This window comes from Thermobia domestica, chromosome 5 (genome assembly GCF_964235325.1).
Source record: "Thermobia domestica chromosome 5, izTheDome1.hap1.1, whole genome shotgun sequence".
Taxonomy (NCBI): Eukaryota; Metazoa; Arthropoda; class Insecta; order Zygentoma; family Lepismatidae; genus Thermobia; species Thermobia domestica.
The window spans coordinates 315,401,535-315,415,942 of record NC_137458.1 but is presented as its reverse complement, the minus strand read 5'-3'; the positions used below and the strand labels follow the sequence as shown (position 1 = coordinate 315,415,942).

Sequence of the window (14,408 nt, the reverse complement as noted above, 5' to 3'; positions counted from 1 at the left end):
GCGTTTTTTCCGATAAGTTTTAAGTTTTCCTGGCATTTTTACATTATACATAGCTCGTCCAGTGTCGAAGAGAAATGGAGGTATCGAAGCAGCTTATGCGCATGTGTTTGTTGTATGACTTTCAAGTGGGTTTGTCAGTTGCTGCACCAAGCCACATATGCCGCGCGTTCGGGAAGAAGGCCGTTAACGATCGCACCGCCAGGCATTGGTTCCAGAAGTTCCGTTTGGGAGATGTGAGTTTTCCTCGAAACCCTTAGTAGACGGTGATGAGGCCCTGAAAACAGCCATCGAGGAGGACACTGGTCTATATTTCCGCTGAAATAATTGGACTACACCTGCATGGGATAGGAAGCTAAGCATGTCGGCACCCTGCACATTGTTGAAAGCCAACAAAACGATTCTTGGAAGGAACAACGTGCGACATCTTGTTTGTCCTTCCTCACTCGATATCTGAACACACTCATCTTTGATCGCTTTTTCTCTGATGACGAAACGTGGGTCCTCTATGACACTCTGAGGCTTATCAGACATTGGTTGTCGCCATGTGACCATGTTCCTCTCACCTAAAGGCCACCCTTGTACCCACGAAATATACGTGTAGGTCGGCAAGTGACGCATTACAAGCTCCTACACCTGGTCAGACTTTCACTGCTGACCTTTACTCTCAGCAGTTGCAAAGGGTGCACCGTGGCAGAAAGAGCCTACATTGGTGAATTGCAAGGATGTTCTGTTCCTGCACGACAGTGTCAAACCACATGTGGCAGAAACGACCTGGGAGGTCTTTGAAAACCTTGGTTGAGAGCCAATTTACCATACAGCATATTCACCGGACCTTGCGTCAAAAGAGTACCACGTATTTCTTTCTCTCGACAATCACCTCCATGAAAGATCCTTCGCAAATGAGAGAGACCTGCGGAACGCACTCACAGCCTTCTTTGTATCCACGTCCGCCGCGTTTTATTATCCAGAGTATGGTGCAGCTGCAGGGAATTGGCAAGAGTTGCTGAACGCTGATGGAGATTACTTCGGGACCTAAACGTACATACCGTCCATTGTGTTTCTCTTTATCACTGCTCTAGCGGCAAGAATATTTTTGGTTACCTTGTAAATAAAATAATTGTCCTGGGAACTTTTGAAATGTTCCTGCAAGTTAGTGCACAAATAAGATTATTATTATTATTATTATTATTATTTTTTTTTTTTAGAGTAAGTCATTTGTGAACCGCTGTTAACAACGAAACCCAGCGATGTAATATCGTATTCAGACAGGATATGCAACAGCGGAGCAGTCTATCCGGCACTCCAACCTTAAAATTAAGAACAACTTTGTTTTAGAATCTTTATGTCTGTCAACACCGTCAGGATCATATTGCAGTTTCGATCGATGATGATATATTGATGACAGGAACAGAAGTCACTGTCAAAGAAAGGAAAATAAAAAAAGGCCCCCAACTGGCTCTCAATATCGATACACCCTGTAAGGAATTTTTGCACTACAAAGTTACTTGGATGAGGATCGGACCAAGGACCCTATGCACCAGAGGTCATGAGCCACAGTGCCCCTCCCCCACGATTAGTTTTGAATCACTTCGTATGACTACGAACCAGAATAGGTAATACAAAGAAAAACGCTAGGCTCGTTGCCATAGAGATTACACCAAAAAATCCTTAGAAACATTAAAGCTGTTCCCAGTAAGAACAAGCTCAAGAAAGAGTTGTTTGGGGAAAAACATGTTTTAAACTTTCTTCATCGGGGAGAACTGACCAAAATGCACTTCTAAAAATTAGTTATTATTATTATTATTATTAGTAGTAGTAGTAGTAGTAGTACTAGTAGTAGTTGTTGTTGTTGTTGTAGTAGCAGTGGTGTATTTACGATTTTGTTTTGCAGAGGGCTTTGCTAACTTTCGGGGGGGGGGGCTTAAGCCCGGAAGCCCCCCTGTAAATACGCCACTGAGTAGTAGTAGTAATAATAATAGTAGTAGTAACATTATTATTACTTTGTTTAATCAAAAATGTATTTAGTTCGCTCTCTACTAATCCGATCGCCTCCTATCTTACGGCACATCGTTACTTGTAAAGCCATGGTTCCTCAGTTGTAGAGAGTTAACTTCTGATGCTATGGGTTCGTGGTTCGATTTAGGGCATGTGAATTTGTGGTGACATTATGTCCGTGGGTATTTCTTGAGGTTCTTTCATTTCTTTCCACCGTCTGAATTCTACGAATTATTTCATAACCATACCCTTCCATTAATCATTCGTTTCAGAAACTTAAAAGAATGTAATCGTGGGACGTTAAGCTAGATGTTTAATTTCACTTTTAAGAGGTTTAGTTCACCAACCGAAATTCCTTTATATAGGGTGTTACAAAAATGTGGCAAAATATTTTCTGAACAGATTCCTCACATCAAAATAAGAAAAAAAATTTCATATACACCTGTGCTCAAAAGTGGATAATTTCGGAGTTACAGGGTACCGAAAACGTGAAATATGTGAACTTTAAAAGTTCACAGCTCCACTACTATGGGATCTATCGTTGTCGGGTCAAGACATCACTGAGGAACTAATATGTGAACTATCGAAATATTCATGTTTAAGAATGCTTCATTACTTGCACAACAATTTTTAGAGAGGTAGGTGGAAAGTATTCAATTACTCCCAAACAGCCTCTCTAAAAATGATCGTGCAAGTACCGGAGGTTCTGGAAGATGGATATTTGGATAGTTTACATACTAGTTCCTCAGTGATGTCTTGTACCGACTACGATAGGCCCCATAGTAATGGAGCAACGAACTTTTGATTCCCAAGATATTGTGCCACAATTATGTAACGCCCTATGTATTGATCTTGTGTATTGTTACATGATGAGAGATATGGTCCCGGAAGTCCGTCGTTCGATTCTTGTGGATCACTTGCAAAATTTTATTTTTTTCTTTTCCAAGAAGATTTGAACTCACGTAGCCTCAAGCTTCTTTCAAGCGTTTTGTAAAACTTGTTTTGTTCATTAAACTAGATGCAATGGCACAAGTCTTTTACCCTGCATATGTCTACATCTTATTTCTTGTCCTGCCTTTTTCCGCTTACTTGCTACTTTTACACATTACACATCGTGTCATATGTCAGCTATACTTTGTTTTGTTACTTTGTTGAGTCAGTATTTTGATATTGACTAACCTGCCAGATAATGCTCTTTCTACTGAGTGAAGTGATTTATATCCGCAAACATAAACATTATTTTATTGTGGAACTCCTTATTTTCTACTTTATCAGCTATATTGGTAAGTTCACGTTGGGCGACGTCACCTCCTGTGAGGTCGATTGAGGATGATGCTCGTGGTACTGAACTTTGGAGGTTTATGTCCTAAACCTTCTATAACTTTCGATTTCCATCAAGACAACGTGATTGTGGGTGTTCCCGAACATTTGAAGTTCGTTACCTTTTATGGATAAGAGAAGAAAGGGGGTTGGGTTTTGTAAAACCAGCCTTTGAATAAAACCACGAACACCGAGTTTGTCGGGGAAGTGTGAATAAGATTTTGACGGAGAAACGTCATTAGAAGACAGGTCATGGAGCTACCTCAATACTTGAAGGTATTGTAATCAGCTGACATATTGAAAGGACTTTACAAACCATTACATTTTACAGACCTAAGATTCTATTTTTCCTACCCGAATTCTGCTGCATCATTTAAAATATGTATTTTGTGTACAGGGTGTGATTGAAAAGTACCGGAACTTTTCCCGCCGCGCGGCTCCCTGGCGTTCGAAAAATGTGAGGGGTGGGGGAAAATGTGCGCGGGACCTTCCTCTTTCAAATGGAACTTGGCTCAGTGCGCTGCGAGCAGCGGTTGAGAAAGCATCGCTGTCCGCGCGAACGTCGTTTTGGTCGTCGGTCACGTTTTTTGAGCGCCGAAAATGGAGTCAAAGATTGACTAACGCTACGCCAAAAGACGTTCACCGAGGGGTCGTACTCGTAGCACCATGTTTCATCACCACTGATCACACTGTCTAATAACTCTTCGTCGGCTTCCACACAATCCAGCACTTCACGACGACTCATTTTCACTCGCAGTTCTTTTCGCTCCTCGGTCAACACCTTGGGGACCAGTTTGGCGCACACCTTCCGCATGTTAAATTCTTCAGTCACAATTTTTTGCACTGCATAATATGTCAAATTAAGTTCTTCGATGATCTCCCGGAGGGTTGTCCGACGGTCCAGGTTCAGGTATTCGCGAACTCGGTCGACGTTTTCATCGGTTTTCGACGTCGACGGCCTCCCAGAGCGTGGTTCGTCATCGGCGTCCTCCCGGCCTTCCCTGAAGGCCTTGTGCCACTCAAAGATCCGAGTACGGGACATCACATCTTCTCTAAAGGCTTCCTTGAGCAGGTCCTGGGTCTCAGTGAACGTCTTTTTAGTTTGACACCAGTGTTGGGCAAATTTCAATTGAATTAACAATTAACAATTAATCTGTAAATTTAATTGTTAATTGCAATTAACAATTGAAATAAGTAATGGTTAATTGTTAATTGCAGTTTGCCATTGAAAAAGGAGAATCAATTGCAATTGATCAATTGGTTGAAAGTAATTGCAGTGGAAAGTAATTGCAATTGAATTCTGTAATTCAATTGCAATTGAAATTAATTGGCAATTGATTCAATTGCAATTAATTTCCACAGCAATTACTTTCAATTGATTGATCAATTGCAATTGATTTTCACTGATTAATTTTCAACACTGTAGTTCAGAGAGGACGTGGGGCAATGAAAACTTTAGCCACGACAAATTGACTCACCACCCGTCGTGACCCATGACCCACCGTGACCCACTCTGACCCACCACCCACCATAAACCACTCTTACCCACTGTGACCCACAGACCCACCAAAACCCATTGTCATCAACTCTGACCCATGATTCACGACCTCTTCTCTACTGACTAAAGAGTTTAAACTTGTAATAAAACAAGCCTATAAAATTATCACTCATCGGAGTTTGAATTTCTACGATCAATCGCTCAAGCACCGCACTAATACAATAACGGCGGATCTGACCTTTCTAATATAAATAAAATAGAGTTTGTTCGTGTCTCTGTCTGTCTATCTTTGTGCGGCCTGTGGACGATACGAGTGGACCGAAACTTTTCAAAATTTGGTCACGGGTAGCTTGGTCTAGGCCTCAGACCAAGACGAAGAGTTTTTTTTCCTTACTAGGGGGTCTCGAGGGGACGCTTACCGGGACCGGCCTGGGGACCAGAAAAGCCGACCGAGAGTTACCAAATTTTGATCAAAGATACCTTTGTCCAGGTCCCACACCAAGGCAAAGCGTTTTCAACAAAATTGGAACCAGGGGGTCTCAGGGGGGCGTTTACCGGGACATGTAAAAGTAGAACGATATCAGTGTCGATTTCATAGTTTTCGCGGTCGCTGAGATCCATGGCGAAACTCCGATCGCATTAACTTCCAAATTCACCGTGTTCGGCTGCGGACCGTGGGTCAACGGGGGGGGGGGGGGGGTACCGAAACGTAAAAGTAATCCAAAATGACCGATATTAGTGTCAAATCCATAGTTTTTGCGGTTGCTGATATCAATGGCGACACTACCATTAGCGATGACTTTCAAATTCATCCACCGTTGTATGCGGGCCTTGGGTCACCAGAGGGGGGAATTCCGAGACATGTAAAAATAATCGAAAATGACCGATATTAATGTCAAATCCATAGTTTTCGGGATAGCTGAGCTCAATGGTGAAACTCAAGACCGCGTTTACTTTCATATTTAGCCCCCATCAGCTAAGAAAGGGGGGCATTATAAAGGGGATCACGAGACATGTAAAAATAATCCACAATGACCGATGTCAAATCCGTAGTTTTCGCGGTGGCTGAGATCAATGGTGATACTTTCATTAGCGATGATTTTCAAATTTAGCCACCATTGTATGCGGGCCGGGAGTCACCGGGGGTGGGGAATTGCGAGACATGTAAAAATAATGGAAAGTGACCGATATTAGTGTCAAATCCATAGTTTTCGCTGTCGCTGAGATGAATGGTGATACTTCCACAGGCGTTGACTTCCAAATACAGCCCCCATGGGCTGTGGGCCAAAGGCATTTTTTTTTTAAAATTGGAACCAGAGGATTATAGGGACTTTTACCGGCATATGTAAAAAGTAGTAGAAAATGGCAGATGCTAGTGTCACATTCATAGTTTTCGCGGTATTGGTTGGGGGTTGATGGGGGCCAGAGGAGATTTTTTCACAATACGAACCAAGGGGGTCTGAGGGGTGGTTCACCGGGACATGTAAAAGTAGTAGAATTTGTGTCGAATCCATATTTATTGGGGTTGCTCAGACGTATAGTGACACCCCCGATAGTGTATACGTTCAAATTCAGCCCCCATCGGCCTTCCCTATGAAAACACATGTACGTTGTTGGATATATATTCACACAAAATATATCCAATTTTAGAAATGTTTCTTAATTGTTCTCCCGTTGTTCAGTTCGTTTACATTGATATTTTATCTGATTCATGCGAAGAACGGGCATAACAGCTAGTACGAAATGGTAAAGTGTTTGTTATGGAACAAATTACAATGAATTCAATTATATAGATAATAATTATAATTAATAATTATTTCCTTGTTGAATTATAGATACTTTTCAGTGGAAAACTGAATAAAATTAAAAGTCCCAAATCAACGTAAAGTAGACCAACAGCACGAAAATTCAGTAGTCGATGCAAAAGGAAGGACCTCGAAATTCGGTAGTGGCGAGGAAGTGGGTCATTTTCGTCCCACCTTCGAGGCCCATTTTGACCGTCTTCCAGTGACGCACAAAACGTCGAAATACGCGCACAAAAGGGTGCGCGGTGTGAAATTAACGACCTCGAAATTCGATAGTAGCGGAACTCTTGGTCATTTTCGTCCCATTTTGGAAGCCCATTTTGACCCACTTCTGGTGACGCACAAAACGGAAGTAGACGCACAAAACGGCACAAAACGATTGGAGGAAACGACCTCGAAATTCATTGGTGGCGGAAGAGCAATAATTTGTTCCGTCATATTTGTAGGCCCATTTTGACCCACTTCCGGTGATGCACAAAATGTGGGAATAGGCGCACAAAGCGACACAAAACACGCACAAAAGATGCAAAACAAAGTACCTCGAAATTCGTTGGTGGTGGAAGAAGTTAGTGACGCCGTGAGCACCAATATAAGTATATACTGTAGTTCTTACCAGGGGGCGCGGTGGGTCAGTGGTAGAACGTTCACCTCCGGTGCTTGAGGTCCCTGGTTCGATCCCAGCTCGCGCAGTTTGGACTTTGTGGTAGACAAACACCGTGCTCGTGGATTTTCTCGGGGTTCTCCCGTTTCCTCCCACTTTCTTCATTTCATTCATTTCCCATCATCACCGTCTCCTTTAGCCTAACCGGCATAAGCGTGGGACGTAAAACTAAAGATTTCATATAATTTTTTGTAGTTCTTACCATCAAAGCAGAGAACTGCACGGTCCAATTTTTTAGCCAAAGTAGAAGCCCAATCGGAATAGTGATGTCAACCAGCCCGACTCCGTTCAACTGAGCGTACAGCTTGAGCTGGCTTGGTTGGGATTACCCATCGACTGGGCTCAATTGAGCCAATGGCTTGAACCGGCTCGGTAAAGGCGAGTTATCGACTCGGCTCGATTGGAGCCAATGGCTCGAACCAGCTCCGTTGAAACGAGTCCATAGGCTGGGTTCGAGTAAGCTTAACTGAGCCAATGGCTCGAACCGGCTCGGTTGGGGTAAGCAATCAGCTCGGTTCGGTTCGGCTCGTGTGAGCCTTCGGCTCGAGCTGGCTCGTTTGGATGAGCTGTTGGCTCGGCTCAGTTCTCGGTTCGGCTCGATAAGTGAATGAGCTGTGAGGGAGCCGCTTGAGTCGTTAACAACCCTAAACCCGGGTCGAGCAGTTTTAAACATGTTTGGCTGGAGTCCCATAACTTCTAACAATTTTTGGCTCGAGCCCGAATACTTGCTCCTCCTGAACTCAAGCCAAGAACCTCGTGACCGATGTCCTTGCCTCCTGAAGATTTCTTGACTACCGAGATCGACAGTTAACTAATTTTTAGTATTCCGATACAAACCGCCTATATTCCATGTTTATACAGGTACACGGTGTTATAATAATAATTAGTTATAGTAGTAGTAGTAGTATCATTGATAATTATATTGTCTATGTAGGATACTTGAAGATAGTAGTACTTGGAACTACACAAAGGATTTAGCTCGAATTGGCTCGACTCGACTGGAAACTCGGTCCGAATTCGAGTCGAGTTGGGGGAAATTTTTCGAGCCGAGATCTCGAGTCGAACTCAAAGATGTCTGCTTCGAGTCGAGTCGAGTTTTAAAGAAAACTCGCTCGAACTCGCTCGTGCTCATTCCTATTGTATGCATGACGGGCATATAGAGTTATTTCGAGGGGAATAGAACCATAAACATAATATATTTAAAAAATACTTAGTTTCACGGCTTTCTTCCCAGGGAGGGAAAGGGATGGTAGGTATCCAGCATTTCTTATAAGTACCTTATTTGAAATATGTAAAACAGTAACAAGTGGACAATACAATATACACACATCTTTTTACCTTCAGTTTTAATTGCTGATTTCAATTGCAATTAACAATTACAATTAACAATTACAAGTTTCAATTGTCAATTGCAATTAACAATTGAATGTTTCAATTGCACCCTTTGCAATTGACAATTAACAATTAAAAGTTTCAATTGCCTGGTGACCAATTAACAATTAACAATTGACGAAAATTTAATTGCAAATTTCATGATTGAATTCAATTGCAATTGAAATTAATTGTCAATTACAAATTGAAATCAATTGCAATTGAAATCAATTGCAATTGATTTTCAGAGCAATTACTTTCAATTGATTGATCAATTGCAATTGATTTCAATTGATTTTGCCCAACACTGTTTGACACAAAACTTGATGGCGTAGCGTTTGTCAATCTTTGACTCCATTTTCGGCGCTCAAAAAAACGTGACCGACGACCATAACGACGTTCGCGCGGACAGAGATGCTTTCTCAACCGCTGCTCGCAGCGCACTGGGCCAAGTTCCGCTTGAAAGAGGAAGGTCCTGCGCACATTTCCCCCCACCCCTCACATTTTTCGAACGCCAGGGAGCCGCGCGGCGGGAAAAGTTCCGGCACTTTTCAATCACACCCTGTATTTTATTTATAATTACAATATTAGCTTTGTTAAAGCTACATCCCGAATTTAGTATTTTTTTTCATTTTCATGAAAGAATTATACAATTTAATTATTCATGTTTCCAGCTTTTCATAAAAGCTGGTGGTGGAGACGACATCCTCGATTTGTTGGGCAACGATTTTCTTACATTTTCTAGGTTGCCTTCAATGCTTTGCTGACACCATATACAGTAATGCAATAGTATGTAGCCGTCCGGGAAGCAAAATAAAATAAAATAAAGATCTATTTGATGGACTGCCATCACTGTCGGCCAGGATGAAGACGATTAAAAGTTAGCAATCGACCTTGTTGATGGAAGAAATCCGTCCAGCTGATTTAAAGGTATGATACCTCCACTCCATGTATTCCCATGGGAGGTTATTAGCAGATGAAAGCTCCCAAGTGGCTAAGCGGATAGCGCACGCTCCTTTAACTCTGAAGACCAGGGTTCGATTCCAAGCGGGAGCTCATTGTGGTTCGGATTCCACTTTAAACTGTAGGCCCACGTTTCTTATATCCTCACTGCAAAAAGGGACGCTAAACTGAAAATCAAATCAAATAATATAATCATTTTAGATAAATGTAACCCCTTGCTAGTATGCAATCCAGCTCTACCTAAACGTTAGTTTTTTACATTCCGTTCAGTAACTTTCAATATACAGAGCGAACTCCTTCGTGTGGTGTACACATGATACATATACTTGTTTATAATTACACGTAAGAGCACGTGCGCTTCATCTGGCTTCACTGTAGTACGAAATTAAAATTTGCAGAGACAAAGTTTTCCCCTTTCCCCCCTGTTAATGCTGCATCAGCTCTTTCTGAGCATAGCAATTATTATTTTAAAACAGTAAACCTTCCAGGTTCATTTTAGCAACTAGAAACTAGCAAGAAGTTGATCTCACGTCTTTGTATTACACCATCTACGTACTTAGAAGAAGGTAATTTCTAGTTCGAAGTGAACGCCATTCTAGAGTCATTTAAAAGTCTCCCGAGGGATAGAAGACGAAGCATCACGTCTTCAAGCCTCCCTCTGCTACCGTACACAGTGTTATTGATTCCCTCTGGTGAGAAATTAATTAATTAGGAAAACATTTGAGAAACGTTTGCTACAGTGATCAAAGGGAATGAATGGAGGAAAAAGAAAAAAAGAATAGAGACAACCACAACATATTGTTTGATGACACATCTCTTGTTACGAACGGATCTTTTTATTAAAGTAACATCAAATCGGACAATCATTGACGGTTTGGTCAAATAAAAACTGAAAATAGAGATACTTTTGTTGTGCTTATTTGTTGTAGAGCTCATTTGTTTTTGTACAGGGTGATACTGAAAGATTTGCCAAGTCCAGGGGAGCATCCACGTGGGGCCCACCGGATCAGGGGGCGTCATTTACGGGTGGCAGGAGGGGCAATTGCCCCCCAAGAGTTTGAGGAATACATACTTTAATCGATTGTCTACTAATATATTAGTACAAAACGTGAAAGTCTTATGTCGGTGGTGCTCTTGTCACCTCAAGCGAAGTTTGCAATGACGCCCCTGCACCGGATCCGGACTCCTGATCAAAACTACACTTGTTTAGCAGAGAAATGATGGATGTACACTTGAAGATCTGATCTGATATTTCATTTGTATTCTTTCTTCGCTTATAAAAACAATCTAGTTACATGATTTTTTCTGAATATACACAGTATCTCGGAAAAATATGGGAACATTTTAAATTTAAAAAAAAAGAGTTAGGTATTTTACCAACTATAGTTTTTTTTTTTATAATTCAAAATACACCCCTTCCGCATCAATACACCGCTGGCACGTTCAACCACCTCTAGCATAGACTTTTTAAATATCCTTTTTCGGAATCGCTTCCATGACCCTCGTCACAAGTCGTGTGTAACATTGTCATAAAATGTCCTTTTCATTGCCAATTCTAATTTTGAGAATAGGAAATAGTCACACGGTGATAAATCAGGCAAATACGGAGGATGTGAAAGCACATAGATTAATTCTTTTTAGCCAAAAGGTTAGAAACTGCGGTGGTTCTGTGGCATAGTGCATTGTCATGCAATAAAGGCCAACTGTCTGACGCTCGATATTCGGGCAATACGCGAACGATTCGCTTCCAAAAACGCTCCATAACACCCAGATATTATTGACCATTAACAGTTTGACCCTGTGGAACGAATTCCAGACGTATAACACCTTTCGAATCGTAAAAACATATCAACATTGTCTTCTCAGATGACTTTTTTTTTGTTTGCTTTCGAAGAAGCTGGGGGCTTCCACGTAGCACTTTGGCGTTTTGTTTGCAATCGATTCCAGAAATGTTCATTTCCGCTTGGCTGTTTTAATCAAGTCCTTGCAATGTTCAACGCGAGCTTGCTTTGGAGCATTAGGAGTTATCTAGCCCTTAGTTTGCTTCGGGACTTTTGGCGATTCATTTGCTCGTGGCTTACACTGTTTTGGGGCTCTGGTAAAAATTTTATTTATAGTTGTTTAACCTGCTTTGGGGCTCTGTGACTTTTAACCAACTCATCACTAGCGTAGCTAGTTTTACAGCGCCCTGGATCAATCGATCATCGATTTACTCATACCTGCCCCCTGCCACACGCATTTCAGCTGCTGCGTTATATTTACAGGGTGATTCTTTATAGGGTTTACAACTTGAATCAGTTATAATTCTTTATTGGAACTACATAACATCTTGGTTTATGTGTAATTATACTCCAAAACACTTCAAGTTTTTTTGTGACAAATCCATTATGGCTCGATGTGTGCACCTGCGGTCATACTGGACACATCCCAACGAAAGTCGATTTCATGCCAAACAGTAGCCAGCATTTCGGGGGTAACGTCCGCGATGGCTGTTGTGATAGTGTTTCAGTTCGTTAACATTTTATCCAGAGTTGGCGTGGGTCAATGAAAGCTTGACCCACGACCCACTGACCCACCAACCACCGTGATCCACGACCCACTGACCCACCACCCACGATGACCCACTCTCATCCACTTTGACCTTTAAAACAAATCTGAAATCGGGTTTATTTCCTGTTGGTAACTTTTTCGTGGTAAATCATTCGCAGCGGAATGATGTCCATCCATCAGCCAAGACATAACTAGCTCGTCTACTTTGAGCTTGTCTAGCGGTGGGCCATTAACATTGATGAACAACAAGTTAGACAATGTTTGAGCACTTAGCCTATTTCTAATATCAGTCATCTGTAAATTCATTAAGGGAAATCCTCGTTCACACTCTGTCGTGGAAATTGATAATACTTCTTCCCGATTTCTGCAACTCCTCATCGACAATCTGCTTGTTAGACTTAAGTCTGATAACGATTTTTCTTGCTTAGTTTTGAAATACTCAGCAAGAAGTATCATCTCTCTATCACCATACAACATCCTTTCCATATCGACCATGTCAGTTGGTAATGTCAACTCATGGAGAACAGAAACTTAATCTACCACGCCTTCGATAGGGAATCTTGTGAATAAATTATCAATTAAAGCCTGATAAATTGATTAATTCTTATTTGTTTATAAATTTAATTTTTGCAATTACATATGAAGGTTTGATGCCATTACCAAGTTTCCTCCCCCCTCTAGAAAGCGAAAGGGGACGAGGTTCCTGGAGAGTGTTCAGAGGTGAATGGGAATTTCCCTTCTTCTTCCCCTTCAATTACCACACTGCTGTTTGCCATGGGCCAAATTACGATGAATTTCAATTAAATTATCATAGTATAATTATTTCTTTGATGAATTATCGGTACTTTTCAGTGGAAAAAAGAATGAAATTTGAAAGTCCCAACTCAAGGTGAGTAGACCAACGTAAAGGAAAAAAAAGAGTAAAATTTTCCATATAATTATGCGTACAATCCAAACTTAAAATTTCCGTGTAATTAAGCTTACAGTACAAATTTTATGTCTACTTTTCTTACAACTTTGTGGGTTGATTGCCCTGTGCTGTAAGCGCTACATATAATAAACATAAGCTTCAGCAATTATTATAGTAGAAAGCAATGGATATATGAAGCCAAGCACTGTATTTTTTGTTTCTGAATTTTTTTCTTAAATAACATCGATCGTTTTCGATCATTTTTACAAACCAACTTACTACCAATTTTCCATATATAGGAAGTGCCCCCCCTCCACATAAAGGAAATTTAAAAAAATGCTAGGACACATTCTGTTTATTTTCAATAAAGAGTTAATACACCGAATTTCAGCTCCGTAAGTTTAACGGCTTGCGAGAGACTCATTTTTTTCCGCAAAAATACGGATCCTCACTACCTCCTTAGGATATTATGCATTATAATAAAAGCAATATAACATCCCAATTTGGATTAAGGCCTAACTATATACCAAAAGTAATTTCATTTGATTTTGCAATTTGACCGTGATGATCAGACACACATAGTTACATTCAATTTTTATATAATAATTTATATATTACAGTGATTCAAAAATGTATTTTTTCCAGTAGTTATCTCTAAAAACTCACAGGTCTCGAAAGCCAAGTAGTTGTATAAGCCCTATTGCTATTATTACAATTACAAATATCAATATCCAAAAGTGCCTGAAGTTCTTTTTTAACTTGGTTAGATATACTCACCTCAGGAAAGTAGACAGAAACAAATGGAAAATGAAGGGAAATGAAGGTCTTGAAAGTAAAACGAAGACAAATTTACCAGTCTTCAGGAGATACTGTCTACAATGCAGTGACGCAGAGTGGGTCGGTAGATCAGACTGAGTCGGTGGGACGCAGTGGGTCACGGTGGGTGGTGGGTCGCAGTGGGTCACGGTGGGTGGTGGGTCATATGCTGTTGACCTACGACCCACTCAGAAAACTTGACCCACTTGACCCACTGACCCACCGACCCACTCCATCTCTGACATTATCAGGTAGGGGAGGTGTGTACACCTTATCTTTCGCAAATCCCCACAGAAAGAAGTCAAGTGGAGTGTAATCTAGAAGTCGTGGTGGCCAGGCAATTGGTCCACTACGACCTATTCACTTATCTAGGAAACGCTGTTCAAGAAATTCCCTTGCGTCTATCAGGTAGTGCGGCGGGGCGCAATCTTGTTGCCACCACAAGCGACCATCTTGGTTATCTTCATCGAATTGTGGAACAAGGAAGTTCTGGAGCATATCACGCAATGCCGGTGATGG

General features: G+C 41.2%; 1 protein-coding gene across 1 annotated transcript in view; it reads left to right on the top strand.

Annotated features, from left to right (window-relative positions):
- Positions 1-14,408, top strand: part of LOC145686791 (uncharacterized) — a 759,437-nt gene that overhangs the window by 347,827 nt on the left and 397,202 nt on the right. The gene's annotated exons all lie outside the window — the stretch shown is intronic.